The sequence below is a fragment of the Taeniopygia guttata genome, chromosome 5 (assembly GCF_048771995.1).
Source record: "Taeniopygia guttata chromosome 5, bTaeGut7.mat, whole genome shotgun sequence".
NCBI classification, from domain to species: Eukaryota; Metazoa; Chordata; class Aves; order Passeriformes; family Estrildidae; genus Taeniopygia; species Taeniopygia guttata.
The window spans coordinates 1,600,110-1,621,126 of NC_133030.1; the positions used below are offsets into that span (position 1 = coordinate 1,600,110).

The following is a 21,017-nucleotide window of genomic DNA, read 5'->3' on the forward strand; positions in this document are numbered from 1 at the left end:
TCTGTCTGTGAAAAATCATACATAGACCCTGCTTTTAAAGAGAGCAAGTTCACACCTTTTTAAAGAAAGAAAGGTGATCACGTTTTTCTTTGTATTCTTGTGAAGAGACTCTCAGCTATGACCTTTCCAAAACACCTGTCAATGTTCGGCTGTAAAACAAGAGATCTCTGTAATATTTTTTCTAATGCAGAGTACAGAGCAGCCAACTTCCCATAGGAAAGGAGGAGGGTTTTCTCCAGCTAATTTTATTTCCTTATCTTTAGTCATCTGTTGAAAAGAAAACACTAAATATATTCCTCAGTCTACTCCTTCCAGTGATAGCTCGAAGGAGTAAAGAACCATATGGTCCTTCAGCTGATCTATACTGTCTCCATGACAATGCACATTTACAAAGTTTGCTTCTGACAACTTGGTAGTATGAGATCCAACTGCTTGTAACTAAAGGTACGAGAAGCCTTTTGGGAGGGAGGGGCTGCTTGCTGCTGTGTCTGGGCTCTCCTCCCACCCCAGAAGGGGGCTGCCTTGGGGCACAGGGCTTTGGTAAGGCCTCTGCATTTCTGTGCAGAATTTCCCAGCCCTTCAGCTGGGAGAAATGAGTTTAACTTCAGCCATGTCAGTCCAGTCTCAGCCAGGAAGCTTATATACTTAATTCCTTCAAATTCCATACAAGTTTATAACGCACAGGACACCTTAAGAGAGTTTTTGTTTCTCAGGAAATCTGGGATTTTCAGAGTCTCCTCCTTGCTAATTCTTCTGTATTGTTTTAATCTAGTAAAACCAGATTTCCCAGAAATTCTCCACTCTAGGCTGCAGTGGGGTTTTGCAGCCATGACCTCCTGGAGCAGGACAGAAGAGTGGCACAGCAGGGGCTGAACAGGGGCATGTGGGCACCCAGCACAGCTGAGGCACAGGCAAGGGAAAAGGTGGGAGCTGCTTGGCATGGAAGGGAAGCAGCTTACCAGAAAATAAAAGGCCATGATATTCTGGACATAGACATATTGAAAACTAGGGGAAAAAAAAAAAAAAGCTTGTTTGATCATCTTTCCTTAAGGCAGAGTGAAAGTTAGAAAGCCCTGTATTTAAGTTTGTACTCCTCCCTCTGGGTCAGCCCTCCTCACCCCGGTACAGTAGGTCAGCATTTCTTCCCAGGCTCAGTGGAAATGTCAGGAGAGCTGTTCCTAGCCCAGGAAGCAGGTCACACCATCCAAGGAGAGAAGGCACTGCCTGCCCTGCCATACCACCCCCTGTGCCTTGCAGGGACTGGGTGCTGTGAGTGTGATTTGGGGTCCTGGCACAGCCTGCTCAGGGCCCACATCCCAGCAGTGCAGGCTGTGTCCTGAGTCCTGTGACACTACAAACTCACCCTAGTGTGGATTGACTTGGCTTGTTGAATTTTCCTGCTGTGCCTGAGATGAGCAGCGTGCTCCATGATGTGCACAACCATGTGAAAAGGGTGGGGGAGCCACCCAGCAGGGCACTCAGGCTGGGGCACCTCCACAATGTAAGAACTTTCCAAAAACAGCCTTTGGAGTGGCCAGGAGAGAGCTGTCACTTTACAGCTCCAAACAAGTCATATCGGGTATATCCCATCAGTAAATCCATAACCTGTACATACAGCCACCCTTTTGGGCCTTCACCCTTTGCTAAACACTGGGCAAGGTCTGCTCTGGAATAGCTGGGAGCTGTCCAGGAAAGACAGCAGCCAACAAAAAGTCAGCCACCAGCACTCTTCCTGCCCCACAGCTATGCCAGGGCAAAGCCAGGGAGAAACACGGGAGAGGTGATGGTGCAGTGGCAGATTTTACATTTTGGCCCCTTAGATCTTTTGTATCTTTCTTAACAATAGTAAAGAAAGGATCTGAAATGCCAGCAGGTGGGCAGCAGCATGAGAGTGACTGATGCCGTGTTTATGGGCACAAAGGAGCAGACTGTCCACGATGAGAGCCCACTGCACCTGGAGGTGCAGCTGACCCAGCTGAAACAAGGTCTCACCACCAAAAGTGAGGTGGAATTCTTAATTCTCTTTAAATCCATTATATTTATCTTTTTCCTGACTTTCTTGGGGTTTTTTCTTTTTTTTTTAAAAAGTGGCAATAGTTTAAATAATATAAATATAAACAACACAATATTTAAATAATATAAATATAAACCAATAACCAATAGTGTATAATTTTATATTTTTCATCTACATTAAGAGGGTTTTTTCCTATCACAACTGCAAAAATTGCTTCCAGTTGAATACATTATTTGCCAGAAAGTGTTGACATATACCAATACTTACAGAAGCCACTTCCCATACCCAACAGGGTGCAGCAGTTTGGATTTACTTCTACACAAGCAAGACAGGGTGTCCCACATTAAAACCCAGGGTGTTTTAATAGACAAAAATAATCTTATACAGCAACATAATAGCAGAAGTATAATGCACAATAATTCATGCTGCATCTGGGCCACAGGCTGTCCATTGGCAGCCTCCACCTAAACAAGTGCAGAGAGATGTAATATTGTTCTTTTCAGAGCCTCTCATTTCACTGTTTCTTGATTGGTACAATAGCTGTCAACACACCCATTTTTGAATTTCACACATTTGCTTATCAGAAACCATTAGAAATACACAACAAGTTGAAGTGGTGCACAAGACAAATATTTTTTTTTTTTTAAATCAAGCAGTGGCCTAAATTATGGGTTGCAGATAAGGTTAACCCACATAGTTTCAAATTGACCCATGGCATATGTTTCAACTCAATAAAAACTCCAGCTGGCTAAGACATGACTGTAATAAAAAAAAAAGGTATTCAAGAATAATGATGCATTTATTTTGAAATAAACCTGACACATTTATTTGTCAGAATGAAACATTTAGATATTTGTCTCTTTGTGTACTTTGCAGGCCCATAAACTGACCCAGGCAGCAAATTCCTATGAATTTATGATGTATTTGGATTTTTTCTAGACTGGTGATTTTCACAGTTTGTATATCACATTTAAACACAAGCAGGCCTTCAAAGGCCTAGCAAAGCCCTGCTCCTCTGAGCAGCTTCCCGCTGACCTGCTCCTCCCAGCTCTGGCCCTCCAAGAGGTCAGGCTCAGGACACGGCTCACAGACCATCACTGCATCCCCTTGACCCCTGGAAATACATGCCAAGTTCTAACTGGGCTCGACAACCCTCTAGAAACTCAGATTTCTTTTTTTTTGCCTGCCCTGAAATTGCCAGATTCCTCAGCAAGCCTATTTCGGGGTGAAACGAAGACTTTTCTAATTAGAGCAGAACCTCCAGATCTGCCTTCACCCCGTGCACCAGAGGGAAGGCAGAGCCTGCCAGAGAGGAGTCCTGTCTAGACGAGTCTACCATCATTATGCAATGCAAGGAGGCGTGCTGTGCAAGGAGGAGTTGCTGCTGGAAGGAGAGACAGCTCAGAGTCACAGCTTCCTCCTTAAGACTCTGAAATCCAGAGAGATTTGGTTTCTCTAGTAAAAAACACCCCTTTTCTGGGGACAAACACAGCCCTGCGTGGACTTTGCTGATCTGCCCGTTCAGCGGGACAGCACACGGGGTCTGGCGTGCCAGGAGCTGAGGAAGCATCACTCAGAGCTGTCTGGTTCCTCTGGGAGCTGCCTGGTGAAAGACAACCTAAAGGATTCAGTGTGTGCCTCCAAGTGCCTGTTAAAGGCTGTAAGGACAGGAAATGCTTTCCAGACACATAGGCCTGTTCTAAGGGAATTGCTACCCTGTAGGATGTCAGACACATAATGCCAGCGCCATAAGTGTCACCAGACAGCAGTTTTCATTCACAAAACAGATGACTGATGTAATGAAAATTCAAGGAAACGCATTTCTTTTAATTCCTCTTACCCCTGTATTTTTTTCCTGGGGATTTAGGAAACAGGCTTCAGGAGAAGCTTTGAGGACTCATGCAAAATCAATTGTCTCCAGCTTTCAGAGGGTGGGAAATAGCTGAAAACTTGCCACATCTTTGGTGAGCACCAAGAAAAGGATGCAAAGATAGCACAGAGCTCCAGCACAGGTCTGGTGCCCTATCCCCCTGAACCCCACAGAGCTGCCAGCACAGACCCTTGGAATGAGGAGCTGCTCTGTCCCAGGGACATATCAGATGGGATTCTTTTGCTAGGAAGGATTTCAAAACAGAAGCCTGTAAGGGAAAAACATCCTCAGTGAAGGCAGAAGAGCTGCTTACTTCCTGCAAGATCATTGTACTTTAGCAAACAAAAAAAAATCAGATACAAAGGTATTTTTTCCTATCCTGTTTGGGGCACACACACACATCAAAGAGCAGATGGAGCCAGGGGCATCTTACAAGACTGTGGTGAGACAGCCCCAGGGTGCAGCTGTGCATGGATGGCAGCAAACCTGGAGCCTTGTGGCCAGCAGCATCTCTGCTCCTGTAACTCTGACTTCACTCTGGGACTGGGATGCTTTTCCTTACCTTTCTCAGGTTCAGGAACCCCTTTCCATTCCCTTTCCCATGTTTAGAAAAGAGAACCTATTCTTCTTGGTCCTATTTCCTATTTGTTTGCTTTACATTTCCATAAGCCAAAAAGCACTGCTATGTTTGTTAGTTTTGGTGCCAGAGGAGTTTCCCTGGAGGGACAGGGTAGGTGGCTATAGACACACTGTCACAGCCCTGGGAGGAGCACTCCTCTGTGTAAGAAGGTTCAGATCTTGCTTATGTCTATTTAAATGCCTCCAGCTCCAGTTTATTTAAATACCTCCAGCTTTGTCAATGGGGAAAGCCAGGCAGCTCCAGGGGTGACCCAAGCCAAGATGGACTGAACACCATGGAGGTGAGTCTGTACCAGGCCCTACAGCAATGACCCTCCTGGTTTGGACATGTGGAGTTCATCCAGGCTGGCTCAGGGCTGCATCCAGGCTTGGGCTCAAGCTGGAATCTGGCAGAGGAGTTGTGCCCATATCCTTCAAAACTCAGACCAAAGGCTGCACCCTACTGTCCCCCAGTCCTCACTTTTTACTGTTTCTCTTGCATTTTACGATCACCAAGGTGACTTTATCCTCTTGCAGTTCCCAAGATGTGACTCCCCAAAGTGGGCTGTTTGTCCCTCCAGCAGAAAATACTCACACCAGCAGCAGAGGGTGTGGGGGCAGACACTTTTTGGGCATAAGAACTGGCAGTTTTTAGAGCCTCCAAATGAGTAGGTGACTGTGCTGAGGCTCCTTCTCCCACCACAAATCACGAAGCCAAATATCTCGGTTGCGCTGCATGTCTGCAGCAATTCCTTTCCCAGTGCTGGCTAGTGTGGGCAGGGCTCTGTTGGCACACAGATTGCCCAATCTCTTGCCTGTGTGTGGTCAAACTTAAGGGGACCATGTGCTCAAGATGCACATGTGGGCAGGGCCCTTCTGCCACTTAGAGCCTGCCTGGCTTCACAAGGACACCCAGAGCAAACATCAACCTACCTGCAGCCAGCCAAATCCTGCAGGGATGTGAGCTCTTGGAGAGCAGGCAGGGCAGCAGGGTGGAGGTCTTGTCTGTTTCCTAGAGAAGGGAGGGAAACCAGTCAGCTGAAGGTAATAGAAATAGATGAACCTGTATATCTTGTAACCTACAAAAGAAAGGCCTTTTCCAGTGAAACAGATGGGTTTAAGTGCCATTTAAAGCAACTCCTGCTTTACCCAAGAAAGCCTCACAAACTTTGAATGTGGATTACACAAGCAGTTTATAAAACAGAGTCTGGCAACACATTTCCAACACCACAGAAAGCCTTTTTAAGCAAAGCTGAACGAGAGGAGTCAAAGTCAGCCCCTATATCCTTGAAATTCAAGCAGTGCTACTGAATTAAGCTACCTGTGGCTGGGAGCTGAACTGAAGTCTGAAATGCTGCTTCTCCTTCTGTTCCTCTGCTCCCACTCTTGGTAGCTCAGTCACTTGGAGACTTTTTAGGAACATGTAACAGCATGGCTCCATTGTTTCTCACGAGCTGTAAAGACCAAAAGTGCATAGGCAAAAGTAAACAGATTTCACAATTACAATCACAAGCAGAAGTTTCCATTGGTGACTCTAAACCTTTCAGACTCTAGCCACTGATTTAGCGTGTACTGCCTCTTAGCACCTTCCTATGTATTATTTTTCTTTAGGGACCTGACCAATGAGAGCTAGCAAGAGCTGTCAGAGACCTTCTTCCTCCTTTCTTTTGCAGTCATGTACTGAATACCAGAGTTACAACCAACGTGTGCATTAGACCTGCAAATGGTCAACAGTGCAGAAGACAGGAAATTCGTCATCATGTTTAGTGAAAAGGCCTTACACGTAGGAAAAAAAAAAAAAAAGAAATTATTTGTTCCCTTCCAGTCAAAAAATCAAAGCCGTGAAAGTGATAAGACAGTCAGACTTTGTTAGAATAATCAGTATGGACAGAGGAAAGACTGGCTTGAATGAAATTTAGAGAGAAAGATGTCCTCTTATCCTTCTTCCATGCAGAGTTGTACAATCACTGCTGCCATTTCAGAAGTGATAGCTTTGAGAAGAGCCAGGGCTGAGCTGATGGAAACACATGTATGCAACAGGTGAACACAGAAATGCAGAGGAAATGAAAATGTTTTTTAAAAGGAAAAAAAAAAGAAACCCAGGGGTATAAAATAGAGTGGAGGAAATAGGGCAGAATCAAGACAAAAGGCTTCCAGCAGTGAAAGACCGGCTGCAGTTTTGGTTCACTGCTTAAGCCAGTGCTTAAGGAAGTCTGGTTCTGACAAAGGGACATTTTCAACTACACCACCTTGCTGAAAGCCCCACCCAACCTGGACTTCTGGGGATGGGGAATCTACCCCCTACTCTGGGCAATCTGTGACAGTTTTCACCACCCTCACTGTAAGAACTTCTTCCTCACACCTAATCTAGTTCAACTCTCTTTTAGTTTAAACCCATTATCCCTTGTCCTGTCATAACAGGCCGTGCTAAGATGTTCGTCCTCATCTTCCTTCCAGGTCCCCTGTAAGTGCTGAAAGATCTCTGCAGAGACTTTAATAGGTGAGTGCAAAGCACTGGGGTGCTTACCCAGAACATGGATAAGTCAGCAAAACTGATGAAGCAAACTGTTCTCACACATTGGAAAGCAAAGTGACTAAAATGAAGCTGCAATTACAGGATGGGACTACACTTGAAGGTGTTTTCATGGGATAACAAATTTGTACAAATTTTCAGTCTCTATTTTCTATTTCTCAGACCAGATTTTTGGTGTCTCTTTCTGGGATGGAGTGTTTCCACAGCTGTTCTTTATCTTTTCAACCTTCCTGCTAACAGGCAAAAGGAAAACAGAGTGAAATAATGACAAATAAAGGATTTGCAGGGGTATAACTCTTCTTACCTCAGCGTGGCCACTTCTGTCATACCCTAGTGGCAGTGAACTGGGGCTGGACCAGGTTACTGCCCACTGGGTTTGGACATGGCTCTGACCAGCACTGCCTCCTTCCAAGAGAGCAGGAACAGAGTCCTTTCAATGCCTGTCTCTTATGCCACGCAATTCAGAAATCCACGCACAAGTGCAAACACCCAACTACCACTTACACAACCTGAAGGACCGTTCCTGAGGAGATTAAGAGAGGAGCATAAAGATGAGGGCAGTGAATTTTGTGAGTGTCACCTTAAAGTAAATATTTGAAGAACAAACTGGAATTCAGCAAGCTTGAGCATTTTATTTCAACGGAAGTATGTTAGGGATAGCTGAAGCTGGTATCAGGGTGATATAGAAGAATTAACCATGTCCTGGCCAGAACTAAGACTGGATAGTTTGGGCAAAGCAAGGGAATGACTGAAACTAAAGCATGAGGAAGGAAGATACAGTCATAATCAGATGTCATTTCAGCATGATGCTGGTTTTCAGACCAAAAATAAAACCAACAAATCTTCCAGTTGAGTATGCACAGAGCATAAAAATATTAAAAAATGTTTAGGCAACAAGAAGCTATATGAAGGCAAAAGATTACTTAATTACAAAGGAAATCTATGTTTCTCTGAAGGTAGTTGTACAGCACCCAGTGGTTTCAGTGGAGTAGGCATTCAGGCTGTTTGTTGTAGCCTGAGACTCCACTTAAACAGGAGGAAGTGGTTTTCATGTCAGGGATGATGAATGGGGAATCACTTCCTAGAGCCAATCCACCCCATCCCTTCTAGGGAGTCAAAGAGGGCAAAACTGGATTTTTTACAGTTGAATTGGAAAAGGTGCCAGTTTTGGGCCATAGAGATGGTGCTATTTTGTGTGCTTGCTCTCCCCTGCTTGAGAAATGCTGGGCAAACAAGGTTCTTTGGTTTCTGGGTGCATTTCTTTATAGGTGGAGAAGGATGGATCTTGCAGCCTTTAACAAGGAAAACAGAACAGAATCTACAACAAGAGGAGGAAACACTTGTAGATGTTTTTTCTTCCAGATGCCCATTCAAACATTTCAGCTAACATTAAAAAAAAAAGCTTAAAACAGACTCACCAAAATCACTTTTAATCAGGTTTTGTTTCCATGGCACCTTTGATGTCATAAGCTTAATAGCTCTTCAGTGATCCATAGTCTTCAAGGAAAAAAAAAGAAGAAAAAAAAAGGCTAGACAACCTGAATGCCAAATGTTGAATGCACCTTTAAAAATATCCTTTCTGAAAAGTTTTCAGGCCTCCCTTCTCTTTTAAGAGACAAGAGAAACCAAAAATCCAACCAGGAATTTCCCCTGCCACAATCCCCCACCCCGCACATCAATGGAAATTTTTGCAGAGAAGTAGGAATATATGGAGGCCCACAAATATACTATTAAACTGCAACAGAAATGCATAAAAAGACTGTTATAAAAATAGCCATAAACCTTTTTTTTTTTTTTTTTTTTTGTTCTACAGATGCAAACTCTCAAGAAACATCTTTCTGTCAAAACTGAAACAGATTGTGGTGTTCAGCAGCACATTTCTCTACTAGGGAAACATTCTTGGTACTGTAGTTTTGCTCTTTGTCTGATGTTTTCTCCAAGGATTTTCTGATTAAACATGGTGATGATGGATGACAGCAGTCATACTACAGTTGCTACTAACACACACAAGCCTTGCCAGAGGTGAAGTAGATGTAATTTGCTTTTATTTAAAAGCTTTTGTTCGATATTACTTTCACAGCCTGATCTGGCACTTGTAGTCAAGCAACATTCCCAGTTCCATCAGCCCTTAAGGTCCTGGTCTGATTTTATGAGGAAAAAAAAAGGGACAGACCTTTGGCTTGATGGTTTTCTGGGATCTCTGCCACAGTCTGGAAAGCAACAAATTCCTCTACCTGGTGGTTTTGGTGTGTGTAGGAAAGGGGATAAATCTTCAGATGACTTGCTGCTGGACACTAGCAGTATCATGGAATGTACTAAAAAATAATAAAAATCCTGATCCTGATTGCTTCTTTGAAGGTAGAGCATAATGATTTTTATATGCCGATAGTAAAATACACAGCCAAGGTACACTATACTAACTTCAATGGAAAGAACAACTTAAAAATTCTAATATGAAAGGGAAAACTTGATAAAACTCTGAGTAATACATGTAAAACATGCATATCAAATGATATTTATACAACATATGAACAAAATAAAGTAGTTCCTGGAAATGGCTGGTGACAGAAACACGGCCAATGATTCCTGGACGTGGAACCTGGACAAAGTCAATCTCTCGGCCCTGTGGGGTCTTACAAGAATCTTTGAACTGGTGGAACTCGTTGGCAATGGTACCTACAAGCAGCAGATTTTGAGTCAGAGAAGAGGAGGAAATGAGGACATGTGAGGGAAAACAACATGGTGACACCAAGGGCAGCAGAAGAAAAGGAGGGGAGGAGATGCCCTAAGTGCCAGAGCCAAGATTGCTCTGCAGGGTGTACTGAGGACTATGGTGGAACAGGCTGTCCTGCTGTAAGGCATGAGGTCTTTGGGAATGCAGAGATCCAGTGGAGATGCAGAGATCCATGGGAGATGAAGAGATCCACGGGGGATGAAGAGATCCATGGAGGGGATGCAGAGATCTGGGGGGGGATGCAGAGATCCAGGGGGGGAATGCAGAGATCCAGGGGGGGGGATGCAGAGATCCACTGGCAGACCATGGGAAAAGTGCTCACACTGGAGAAGGTGGATGCCAAAGCAAGCTGGAATCTATGGAGACACTCCGAGAGAGAGGGCCCTGCTTCCAGAGACACAGAGACAGAGAGCCCTTGCTTCCAAACTACAGCAGCCTGTCCTTAGAGGACTGCACCCCGTGGACAAGTGACCCACGCCACAGGAGTTTTGGGAAACCTGTTTGCCCATGGGGGGGACTCACATTGCAGCAGTTTTGGCAGGACTGCTGCTGTGAGATTAGAGCCACACTGGAGAAGTTCACGGAGAACTGGCTCCCATGGGAGGGACCCCACGGCATAGCAGAGAAAAAACTCCTCTGAGTGAACAAAAGATCCCGAGTGATGAACTGATCCAAGTCCCCCTGCCCTGACTCCCTGCACTGTTGGTGTGAAAGAGAGAGGGGCTGGGGGAAAAAAAGGTGGTTTAAGGGCTTATTTTACTTCTCATTACCCTCCTCTGACTCTGTTAATAATAAATTTACTTTACAGCTTTACGTTTGATCCTGCTTTGCCCTTAGAGTGTTTTCTGCCAGTCCTTATCTCAACTCATGAGCCCTCTGTTAATTTTTTCCTCTCCTGTGCCCAACTGAGAATAAGAGAGGGTGAGAGAAGAGCTTTTGTGGGTGCCTGGCACTTGGCCAGTGTCAAACCATGACAGACATCATTTCCCTAACCTTGTGTCATTATGGAAAAAAAAGAACCACGTAGCTACAATGTGTTAAAAGACAGAAAAATCCCATCTCATATTTTGATAATACTTCTTTCTTAGCGATTTTGTGTGCCTTGTGTTTTGCATAATGGGACAGATTTATTTATAGATATGTTTATATACTCGTGTATATATATGCCCATGTTCAAAATGATGTTCTTGAAGAAATGTCAGCACTCTTCTCACTGGGAATTCTTCTAGGTAAAGTTCCCCAGTGAATCATGCAGACATCCAAGCACATGTACATCCATGAACATTCATGTTCTTGTACATGAATGTATAGAACCATGGTCAAGTTTTATTATGTTTCTATTTATCTTGTTTCAACCCAAATATTTCCAGAAAAAGGAGATTAACAGATACATCAAAGTCCCAATCAATGTAGCTATATGAAATGTTGTATAAACTGGAGCATGTTTAAGTCACACTGCAGAAAGCCTTGGAGAGGTGCTTTCCAAAATACTCTTGGATTTGAGAACATGCCTTATAAATTACTTTATAAGAGAAGGATAAAGAAAAATTATTTTATCTCCATACCTGATATTGGAAACCACTGACAGCTGAGCTGGGTGAAAGCTGGTTACTGATATGCCTAAAAGCTCTCTTAGATATGGCACTTACAAGGCAAACCCAAGCAAAACATGCCTCCCTATTGAGTTAATAAGAAGTGATATAACTATAAATCTTGTGAAGTTATACATATCTGTCTTCTATTTGGAAAGTGAGTCCCTGATTAAAGACAGGGGGCAGGATCCTGTAGGAATCCAGTTCTATGACTAGAGCAAGTGGAAACTCCAAATAATCCAGCATTTTTAAGAGCATGTTGTTATCATAAGTAAAATATGAATATTTTAAAAGGAAAAAAAAAAGGTCTTACTGAAAGCTGCAAGTCACCTTTTCCATCTTGAAAATATTATCCTCTTTTTTTTCCTTCTTAGTCATGATTTCTTCTTCCTCAGACTTGTCTTAGCCACTCATTCCCTCCTGCTTTCCTTCTGTCTTGGAGATGAATGGGTTTCAGGAATGAACTTCAGAGCAGTCTGAAAGAAAAAAATCTCTTCCAGACTGGCTATTTTTCGATTAAATCCAACAAATGCATATTGCAGGCAATTCAGAAAACTGGTCATAAAACACCCAGTCTTTCATCTCTGTGCTACCTTTTCAGCTGCAGTTTCAGCCAGATCAGAAGCAGTTGGCAGACATCATTCAGTACCACTTTCTTGAGGACCCAGGACTTTCTACAACACAAGCTCACCTTTGTTAAAGGAAGATGCTCCTACAAACATGCCACTTTCCCCCATTCTTCCATCACTTACTTGTTTCTGCAGGTGTTTTGTTCTTTTCTTTGAGGGCATGTTGATTTCTTTCTTGTTTAAATCTTCTCTTGAACAGAGTCAACCACCCTCTGGTTTCACAGTCATTGGAGGGATTCCAGCACCTTTTCTCTCTGCATCACTCACTTAACAGCACTTTTTGTCTCCCATTCCACATTCTTTTGAAGATCCCAACTCGGTCTGCAGCAATACTTCACTTAAAAAAAAAGCCCTTCTTTCCTCTTACCCATTCTCCACCCCTGCCTCCCTTCCACCCAATCAGGAGAGTATTAAAAGTAACCATTTTTTCTCAAACCCACTCGGCATTTCTGCCCGTTAGATAAAGAATGTAAGTTTTACATTCCCATTTTAAAGTCTTTCCTTTAAACCACTACTTCAGAGCCTTTTTAACCTGCCTGTTCTAGGGATACAATTTCTCTTACACTTAATTGTCTTCTCTCCTAAAGTTCAGTGTATGATCAAATATTCAAAGGTATCAAGTAGCTCCCAGTTATCCCAGACTTACATCACAGTAACAGAGAAAAATCTGGACTCAAAGCCCCAGAGAGACGTCAATGTTATTTCCATGTACTATAGTGCCTGATAGAAAACACGTGGCTCTGACTTACACAGTGACCTCAGAGGTAGCTTTTTCTTCCCCAGACACATAAAATGCACATAAGGAGAGAATAAGGGCATGGCTAACACAGAGGCAAGCTAAACAGCAGCAGCTTCAGGCTGAGCAGTTTCTGTTTGCTCCACTTTTGTAGGAGATGAGTGGCCAAGTGAAACACAGAGCTTACCAACTGCACCACAGCCCATCCAGGAGCTCGGGAGTGCCAGACTGTCATACAGATTTTTACTTGTTTGTTTGGAAATTAAACCAAACAGAGCAATAAATACTCAGCTTGGTACACCTCAGATCAAATCCTTCATTGTTCTTCATATATATAATGTACAGGGCTGATGCCACTGCAGCATTTCACCTTTAGAAGAGCACCTTGTGTAATGATCATAGTAAGGAATGAGGTGCTGAGAGCCCTAGGTTGTGGTCTTAGTTCTGTTTGAAATTCTTCCACAAAAAAGAGTTTGGAGAGTTTGCTGCAAGGTACTCCATTGACTCCTGGAGCAGGCTGTGATTACACTAACTGGTGTGACCAAGGCTCCACTTCTCCTGCCTCACAAGTCCTCTTCTATTTACTTTCTTAGTAAGAAGAATGTCTGTGCTTCTTTGCTTAAACCTGCTAGTTTGAGGAAAGGTACAGGCTGGCCACTCTCCTGTTGGAATGAGACCACAAGCTGCTGTGAGTGAGAGGGGTCAGTCTGTGCTTCTAGCTCATGCCTGCAGTGCTTGTCAGAATGAGGAACAGGATGATACATCCTGCAGGGAGCTTCCTTTTAATCATGGAACTTGACCATGGTGACAGAACTCTTTTGAGTGAGACCTTTACACGGGTACTCAAAACTAGCCATTAATAATGGATTAAATTGAAATGAACATTGGCTGGTGTACTGCTACTAGTTTCACCCTCCCAACACTTTCCAAAAACTAGAGTTTATATAAACCCTCTTTATCTGACTCATGATTGCTTCAGATCCATCCCAACAGCCTTTACAATATTTGAATGCTCTGTAATTTCATTAGTCTGGCTTTTTTCACAGATGTTTTTGCTGTGTTCTGATGATATTAAAGTAAATCATGCAACATTACACTCGCTTTTTAGTGATGACCACCCAGCAAGTAAAACTACAGCAACAACAAGAAGAAAAACCAGAAGAGACTGTGATTGTTGCTTTTTAAAGTTTTTCTATACTCAGGATATCAGGCACTTCTCCCCATTTTAATGGCCTTATGTAACTAAAGCACTTTTCACATGTTTGGGATAGTACTTACAACACTGTAATGTATTTGCGGCACTGCTTGTCCACACAACAAATATTCCCTAAAATGTGCTCAGGGGTCTGAATCACAAAAGGGAATGGTTTATTTTATGATCCTTTTTGTGGCTGCTGTCTCCAGTTGTCCTTTGAACATCTCTGCAGAGTTGCCTCAGTCACCAATCTGCAGTGAAAGGAATCCAGACTTGCTACAACTTCACCTCAGTGCAAACTACAGACTGTGAGCAGCTGCCACGTGGAGAGATGAGACAACACCACAGCAAGTGTGGGAAGAGGGTCAGCATGGACCTCTTCCTGAGAAATCACTATTCACTGTGGATTGAGTCATCTGTGTTTATCAGCCACAGCCCTTTAGGTCTAAGTTGTCATTTAACATATTTTTAACACAGGCCCAGAAGTCTTTAGGGAACTATAAATAGGACCTGAAGCTATGATAAAGCCTCCTTATTTTGCTTAAGAGGTGAAATGAGGTTTATTGTAAATAAACATTCAGGTGAAAGCTTTTCAAAAGGCATGGTTTTTGGAATTTATGACAAGAGATATAATTTAAATAAAGTGAGTATTTTAAAACCACATTATCTTGTTCTCTCTGTAAGGGCCATTCAAAGCATGAATAGGTCACTGAATAATGGTAGATTTGATAGAATTTGATTTTTTTGGATGGGTGCCCAAGTAGTCTAAATCATATATACATATGCTGACATCACTGGATGTGAGATTACAGAAATGGAGACACAGATCTGCTTTTTTCGTAATTAAAATTTCTATTGTACTAGGTGTCCTTATTAGGAGTCCCTGATCCCTTTTAATTCCCAATGTTAGAGTCCCTGTTGCCTTTTTTTAATATTCCTGCAATGTAAATACATTTTCATGTTGCTTTAAGGACCTTATGTGAATCATACCCAAAAAAATAGAAAACAGTGAACCATATAATTTCTGGATATTCCACAAGCAAGTAGTATGAATTCAGGTCATGGAGAAGAGCGAATTTATGGGGATGCTACACTGGCTTGTAAGACCAATTAAAGAAAAAGATAGAGTAGATTGCTTTAGCTGGTTTGCAAAGAAAGCTTTGAATATTTCATTTGCATTTTGTTTACCAGGAGCTCCAAGTGAGTTTCAGGCAGATGTGTGTCCTCAGGAGCTGGGCCATCCCATTTGCATTTCAGCACTGCCATGCTGCTGTGGCTGGCACAGGCAGTAGGAAGAGACCATTTCTGTAAAAAGCAAAATTCAGTATTGTGAAGAGATGGCAGTGGGCTGGCCCTGTCACCTGCTCCACTGCAGAGGGACACCTACACTCTCTGGGTGAGGGCATCAGCAAATGACTGACTGGGTGAATAATGCACATAGTTCTCACACCATCTCACCTTGGAAAACTGTCTGAGTGTCCCGCTGTCCATGTATCAAACTGTCCGTGCATTAAACTGTCCCTGCATCCCACTGTCTGTGCATCAAACTGTCCCTACATCCTATTGTCCCTGCACCCCACTCTCCGTGCAATCCAAGAACAAGGCTGCCCTGTGGCTTGGCTCCTCCTTCTCCTGTGACTGAACAATGCCTCTGGCTTGGTGGTAACTACACGGGATGCCATATGTAATATTATAATAGTATTTTTACTATTTTATTAATTTCAGTAATAAAATTAATTTTATTTATTAATTTAATATTTTAATGTCTATATTTCAAACTGACGTAAATTGAAAATCTCACAATATTACTGAAAGCAGGATGTTGGGATAGGCAAGAAAGGAGGAGGAGCAAGAACTTTGTATATACTGCAATTGCATATCCATCTGTACATAATTCTAAGTTCAAATTAAATATCACTGTTAACTAACCCAAGCGAAGTGTTTCACTGATATTTTGTACTTAAATTCCATTCCTTTCCCATTTTGCTTGGCATATATCTGAAATGTCCATCAGACTAACTTGGTTTCGCCCTGCACCACTCGTTATTGTGTTTTCACCAACAGAAAAGCTGTAGTTGCCATAGCAAACCAAGCTGGTACTACCTTTGGGAAAGGCCAGTCCTAGTTTATACTTCAGCTTGCAAAACTGAGAGATGTCCTGAGAGGTGACTACTGGAACGTTTTGCCTTGTAGTTTTTGGTGCTCTTCTGGGTCTTTGCAGTTCCCAGTAAGGTGGGACAGGCTCAAAGCTTGTTCTTGGCTTCAGGACAGGACAAGAGCTTTGTCACAATGAGCAGGATGTACCTACAAACAAAGATGTGACATCATATATTTTTCTTTCAGAAAAAGTGCCATTATCTATGTTCAACAATAACTCCTGAAATCTAGGATATTCCTGTGAAAAGAAATTGTCTTCCCTGGTTTATAGATTTCCCCCAAATGTGCTGTATATATGCCTCAACAGCGAGTACAAAATTTCAGTTACCAAAAAAGCAATTCACAATACTGGATGAAAACAAAGCCTGGAGAAAAAAAATCCCATGATATTTTCTTGTTCTGATTAAATAAAAAGTATTTTGAGGGATACTGTTTTAAAAAACATGTGGGAAAAAATGTTACTAAAATCTCCAATATGCAAAACCTTTTTCTGCCCCCAAGTTGCATTTCTTTTGGCATTGACTTACTTTTCCAAGGAGTTAGAAGCAATACCAAAGAATGCGAGAACACGTTGAACATTTCTCCAGGCATCTACAGACACAACATCACTTTGGAAAAGGCTTTGCTGGGGAGGTTTCAACACTGCATGTTTCTGCAACAATTCCAAGCATCTGGATACAGAACATATCACCAACTTCCTCATCCTGCTGGTAAAGGCTGGGTGAGATTCCTTCTATTGGTAAAAACTGCAGAGCAGTGTTCCCACAAGGCTTGCAGATGACTCTCACTTCTGACAGATTTTTCACCCAAGTTCTAAAGAAACTATTCGAGGGTCAGAGAATTTTATTTGTACAGGCTTTAGAAAGCTCAAAATAAAAATGAAAAAGTTCTTGTTGAGAGAAATATTCTGTCCAGTAAGAAACATATTAATTATTAACTTTGCAGTCCTTTGATTTTTAATTTTTTTTTCTAGTGAGTGAGCCAGCAGCTCTAGAATCAACCTCCTGAAGGTAAAGCTTGTCCTTTCCAACAGGACTTGAGAGACAGAGAAGCAAACCAAGTGTTTCCAGATTGCTGAAATGACCTAGCAGCAGTATTATTTTCCTTTACGTCAGGCAAAAATGCACACCAAAACACCTGCATATGTGCCTTTGCATATCATGCAAATGCTTTGGGGTCAGGGGAGAGCTCTCCACAGGGACAACCAATTATTTTCCCTATTTTCTGTCTCTTTGATGCAATTTGTCTTCCTGCTTCATCTGTACCTCTCTGGTTGCCTCAGAGAGGGAGAGATGCTGCTGGACCTGGAGTCCTCCTAAGCAATTTACATTCTGATTCAACTTATGAGATACATTTCCATGCTCCTCAAATATTCAAGAATAGGGGGAGAAATTAGCTTCTTATTAGAGGGATTTTTATATAATAGAAGACTGTCTGGACTCAGTCACTCCTTGCTCTTCAGCATGACAGCTCACCCTGGAAATGAGAAGTCCCCAGCACAGGTGGCATCTACTCCTACCTCACAGGATGAAGCTGCCCACAGGTGGAGTCCCTGGTCATCACACAGGACCAGCAGAAGCCCTTAAAATCATCAAGGGAATGATGATTTTAAAAGGAAAAAGCAGAGTCAGGAATAGTACTGACACAGAGCTGACATTAAAGAAGAACAGAGAAGCATGCTGACCCCAGGCCATTGAAGATGACTGGAAATAAGTGTATTGCTTACAGTACCTGCTCACCAAGCTTCAGCAGCGGCTTCCAACATTGTAACCAAACTGAAAGCATCAGAGCTCCAAGAATCATCTCCCAAATTGTGATAAAGGAGAAAGACACCACTGCAGTTTCAAAGCAGCAGCACATTCACCTTCCTCCATCTCCTTTTCTCTATTCAACTTCTACATTTACTCACAAATGGTGTGGAAGCAAGACTGTGCATTAAGCAAATTCCCTTGGTTGTGTACACAGAGATATTTTCAGATATTACACCAAAGTAGTCCCTTTTCATTGGCCAGCAAGAGCAGGGAGGTCACTGTTCCCCTGTACTTGGCACTGGTGAGGCAGCCCCTGGAGTGCTGTGTCCACCTGGGCCCTCACTTTAGGAAGGACATGGAGATGCTGGAGCATGTCCAGAGGAGGGCAACAAGGCTGGTGAAGAGCTTGGAACACAAACCCTCTGAGGAGAAGCTCAGCTGTGTAGCCTGGAGAAAAGGAGGCTCAGGGGTGACCTCGTCTCTCCCCACAGCTCCCTGAAAGGAGGCTGTAGCCCAGTGAGGGTCGGGCTCTGCTCCCAGACAACCAGCGATAGAATGACTGGACACAGACTAAAGATGCACTAGGAGGGTTCAGGTTGGACCTTAGGAAGAATTTCTTCACAGAAAGAGTGATTTGGCATTGGAACAGGCTGCCCAGGGTGGTGGTGGAGTCACCATGCTGGAGATGTTTAAGAAAGCCTGGACGTGGCACTCAGTGCCATGGTTTAGGTGACAAGGTGGTGCTAGATCAGAGGGTGGACTTGATGATTTTAAGGGTTTTCCTAACCTAGTTGATTCTGTGATTCTTAGATCTGTATCCCTTACCTATTGCCATGACATCTGATTAGATAATCCAGTGGTCAAACCTGATCAAAACTCAGGTTTTCCCCTTCCCCCAACACAGGGCCAGAAGCAAATACAACTGCTGCCATCTCATTTGAAAACAAAAAAGCCAAACATTTTACATATAGGATCTGGAACCATAATTTTCTAATGTCAAAGTTCATATGAAATACCTCTTATGTTGTCTCAGCCTGTTTCCTGGCAGAGAGCTGTAATCTCCGAGAACACATAAATGTTTCAGTATTAGTACTAAGAAGCCACATGAGGGAGCATTTGGAGAATTGAAATGCTTTCCTTGTATCATTGTAAATAAGGGAGGGAATCAAACTTGATCCCTCTGGGATATATGGAATTCAGACAAATCTAGATGTTATTATTCATTTCTCCGCTCACACTGGGATGCGGAAATTGTGATTCCCACTGAAAACAGAGGGTGTTTTTTTAAAAAAAGCCCATTAGTGGTCTGAAACAGACCATTTCTCACTCTGGCCAAGGTATGCTGTGACTGGTATACCCGCCCGAAAGGGAGCACAGATAAATGGGTTTGCATTTCAGCTAAATGAAATTATGGGACATTCTGTATACAGAGCTGAGTGTGACAGCAGTACCAGTTTTCCCAGATTATCAGCAGCCTCAGCTGACAGTAGCAGGGAGTAGCAAGGTCCCACTTTCTGCAATATTCTGACTAAGCAAATAGCTCAGCCAACAATGCTTCTAAATTACTTTTACACCTAATACTTTTGTATCTTAGAGCTTACTAAAAAACCAAAATCCACAGGTGTATAAAATTAATCCCACTGTTCTTATAAACTGACTCAGAATTTTTGGAATATTTGGGGTTGGCAATAGTGAAAATGGTCAAAATGGGAAATAAAAACTTGTCCACATGAACTATAATGGGAAGTGTGCATAAACTGGTGCTCTGTATTCTTATACCAGAAAAAAAAATAGTCAGCTGCAACTTGGGCTATCTTTATTGACAGTCAGCTCAGTCAAATAACACCATATGACTTCACTAAAAACATTTTTGTCAATAGTGCTAAACAGGTGTTCAATAAATAAAACATTTAGCACTCTACCTCAAAAGTCAACATTCATAGAACTTGTTCTCAACCAAAGAAACTTATATTCAAGGTAATTTTGAAATCAATAGAAAAGGACTCCACCAAGATCTCATTTTTTCCCCCTCAGTATTTATACCTGAAATTGGCTAAAGAGCAAGTAACTAATGAACTGCATAAAAATCAGTTTGCAGCTATAATGCTATGACCACTCATGGCTGTGAATGCTTGACTGCAAAAAATGCAATTCCTTTTGAGGTGCAGAAGTTCCATTAGTCTCTTTCTGCCTAAATTATATAGTAATCAACTCCAGGAGTGGCAGAGAAGTGGAAGAGAAACAGAAAAAAGAAAGAGAAGCACAAACTTTTAGCTTTTTAAGTAGGTTTGCTTGGAGCTGAAGGAGGAGGTTGGGTGTGTTCTCACTCAAGTTTTGGGGGAAGGGGTGGTGGGTGCCAGCTGAGCCATGTCAGGAGCCCAGTGGCCACCTCCAAGGGGCTTGGCTGCCTGCCTGCAGGGTGGCCCTGCAAATCCCAGTGGGAAACTGATCCGCACTGGAAATAATCCCTGTTTTTCAAGGGATTAAACTTAACCCAGATGGCTGCAGTGAGTGCATTGGGCTCAGTCCCCCCCCAGGCCCTGTGGTCACAGCACAGGGGGAGCAGGAGATGCTCAGGAGGCTGCATGTGGGGCAGAGCTCTGCAGGTCCCCTCTGCTGCCAGCCCCAAAATCCTGCACACGCACGGCCTAATGGTGCAGGAGAAGCTGGCACTCATCCCCTCTCACTTCCACCTCTTTCACTGCTTCCTGATCTTTGCACGAAGTCATCTGACCCTTTTTATCAAACCAGAGGAGCTCTGGAAGTCTGGTGCTTGCCGATATCCTCATCTCCAGAGAACAATTCTTTCCAGCTCCAGTAAATAGGACTTTAAAGGTAAATGGTACTGTAGTGTTAATTTCAAAGTGAATTATTCAAAAAGTGCTCTATATATCAGCAAGCACCATTTTGTGGAACTATATTAATGTCTTAAATACATTTCTCCCTTTCTAAAAGCTGTTTTATAGATCCAGGAAATATGTCTGGTATGAAGAAGTGCTTATTGTGAAGGATGTTTTAGCAGTTGTGTCCAATTAATGAGGAAGGCAGGATGTAGTCCTATATAAGAAATAGCACAACAGCAATAATTCCTTAGGGCTTGAGAAGCTTCACACTTTCAGATCCTGCACAGTTATCTATTCATTCAAGACACCATATCAGTTTTATTTCATATTCTTATTTTAACTCAT

General features: G+C 42.7%; 1 long non-coding RNA gene across 1 annotated transcript in view; it reads left to right on the forward strand.

Moving 5' to 3' along the window:
* LOC115495371 (uncharacterized) overlaps positions 1 to 14,545 on the forward strand; it is a 35,427-nt gene extending 20,882 nt beyond the window's left edge. Inside the window, exons 2-3 of the long non-coding RNA XR_003960561.4 lie at positions 6,960 to 7,002; positions 8,849 to 14,545. This is a non-coding gene — a long non-coding RNA (uncharacterized lncRNA). The remainder of the gene's footprint in view (positions 1 to 6,959; positions 7,003 to 8,848) is intronic.
* The last annotated feature ends 6,472 nt before the right edge of the window (positions 14,546 to 21,017 follow it).